The following is a 2243-nucleotide window of genomic DNA, read 5'->3' as shown; positions in this document are numbered from 1 at the left end:
GGGAAGGGTCTCAGCCTGGGCTGCTTTCCTCTTAGTTAAAGGTGATGTCTACCTGTCTCCAGACAAGTTGATGCCAGAGTCCCCCTGCCTTCCTTCCTTCCTGCCCGAGCATGTGGTTTTGACAGCAGCTGGGGTGGTCAGCCCATCATGCACAAGACACGGAAGAGGCCGAGGAAGAGCCATGGGCGATGACACAGCCCAGGGCTGCATGTAGGGGTCTGGGCTCAGGCCTCTATCTGAGCTGCTCCTGGCCGCGGGCTGATGGGGCAAGGGTGGAAGATGGATGGGTTCCTCTTCAGAAGATGCAAGACTTGCAAGGCCGTGAAGTCCCGGGCAAGCCCAGAGTCTGCTCGAATCCCCCTGCTTTGCCATGTCCATGGTGCCACCAAGGAGTCCATTTGGCCAGCGGGTCCAGGGCTGCAGACTCACACCACTGCGTTGTTCACGTCCACGCCTTTGTTGCTCTGGGAGGAGGTTATGGGATACTCAGAGGCACTGGTGCCATTTTCGTCTTTTCTCAGTGGTTTCCATGCTCCCCATGGAGCTCTGGAAATGCTAGGGAGAGATTCGAGGACCCAGCCTCGATCTGCTAAACCAAGAAGGATCATTTCCACTTTGGTCCAGGCAAAGATGGCTACACCCGACTCCCTGATTCCTTTTTGATGGCTTTTGTAGCAGGTAATGACAAAGCACAGTCAGAAACACCAAGGAGGCACAGCACACAGCAATGGTGACCATCAGCCTTCCTCAACAGGACAGGAGGTGGAGTTGGGGGGTGAGACTTAGAGGACTCCTGGAGACTGCCTGGGAGGGGGCGGGGGGGGGGGGGGGGGGGGGGGGGGGGGGGGGGGGGGGGGGGGGGGGGGGGGGGAAGAGGGGGAGGGAGCCGGCATTGGCATATGTGTTGGCAGCTGTAGGTCACCTTGGAGCAGGATTTCTGGGACTCACAGTGTGTCTCCTGCACAAAACCCCAGAGCTGGTGGAGAGCGCAGTGCAGCAGCAGCCAGGGCCATCAGCAGCCTCGGCATAGCACCAGGTCCGGCAGCAGCATTTTGACCCCTGTGCCTGCTCTCTGGGTGTCCTTTGCTGGTCCTGGCCCTAGCAGTTCCTCCGCTCCTGGAAGGGTTGTCCATGTTACCTCCCGCCAGCTTTCTGTTCAGCATTACTTTTATTGTTAAAATTTCCTAAAGGATCATTATCCTTAAGAAAGACACCAGCATAATTCCTAGATCATGTTCCTTGGTCATAACCAATGTTGGTTTCTGACATCATTCTCCATCTGTAAGTACAGATGTCGAATTTTTGTTACAGCCTAAATTGTATACATATGAAATTTTGTTTGCCATTTTTCTTCATACCTTGGAGATTATGACTATACATTGGTAATTTTATTCCAATCCTTCGGAATTATGATATAGGTACAACCTGGTGGAAATTTTACCATACATCATAATCACTGGCAGTGTGAGCATGAACATCATAATGGTTAGAAGGCAAAGAGTCATGTTTGAAAAGGCAAGGGAGCATATTAGTAGGAGAAACAAGTAAAAGTAAAAATTTGATTTTCAAAAGATCTTTAACAAGGCTCAATACGATAAGCACTGGACTGTGAACCACAAGGTTGTTAGTTTGAGCCCACTAGCTGTTCATTGGAGAAAGATGAGGTTTTGTTTTATTCTCCAGAAGGTAAACTTAAGTTTATCAAATATAAAGTAAACTCTCTTTGGTCCTTCTCTGGTCACATGTCCTGCTTTTACTAATCATTGTGATAAAAGGATCCTTTAAGCTGAAGGACTACTCAAGTAACATTGTTGTGGTGGGGTGTAGTTCTAAATGGATTCCTCATCAGGACCACATAGTAATGGAAAGCCAAGTTTCCAAAAAATGACACTGCACTGTCAAGTGCATATGTCCACCTCATCTAACCCTACTTCTTGTTAGATACACAAACTCATCACCACTAGTGCCCAGACATTTTCTTAAACCCCCTCAAGGTCAGAGAAGGCGACGTCTAAAAGTAGCCTACTTTATTTTTCTTTTGTTGTTGCTGCTTGGTTAAGTGTCTGGCAACTAGCTGAAAGATTGGTAGTTCAATTCCACTAGAGATACCTCAGAAGAAAGGCCTGTGATCTATTTTCAAAAGGTCATAGCATTGAAAGTCCCGTCAAGCACAGCTCTTCTCTGACACACACGAGGTTGACATGAGTTGAAATTGACTCAAGGGCAATTGGTTCTGTTTGACT

The 2243-nt window shown here is 48.7% G+C and overlaps 1 pseudogene; it reads right to left on the bottom strand.

Annotated features, from left to right (window-relative positions):
- Nucleotides 1-425: 425 nt before the first annotated feature.
- On the bottom strand, nucleotides 426-1051 carry LOC102842476 (annotated as a pseudogene).
- Between the last annotated feature and the right edge of the window lie 1192 nt (nucleotides 1052-2243).

Source organism: Chrysochloris asiatica, unplaced genomic scaffold (genome assembly GCF_000296735.1).
Source record: "Chrysochloris asiatica unplaced genomic scaffold, ChrAsi1.0 scaffold00049, whole genome shotgun sequence".
NCBI lineage: Eukaryota > Metazoa > Chordata > Mammalia > Afrosoricida > Chrysochloridae > Chrysochloris > Chrysochloris asiatica.
The sequence above is the reverse complement of the archived record's forward strand: the minus strand, read 5'-3'. Positions and strand labels throughout refer to the sequence as shown.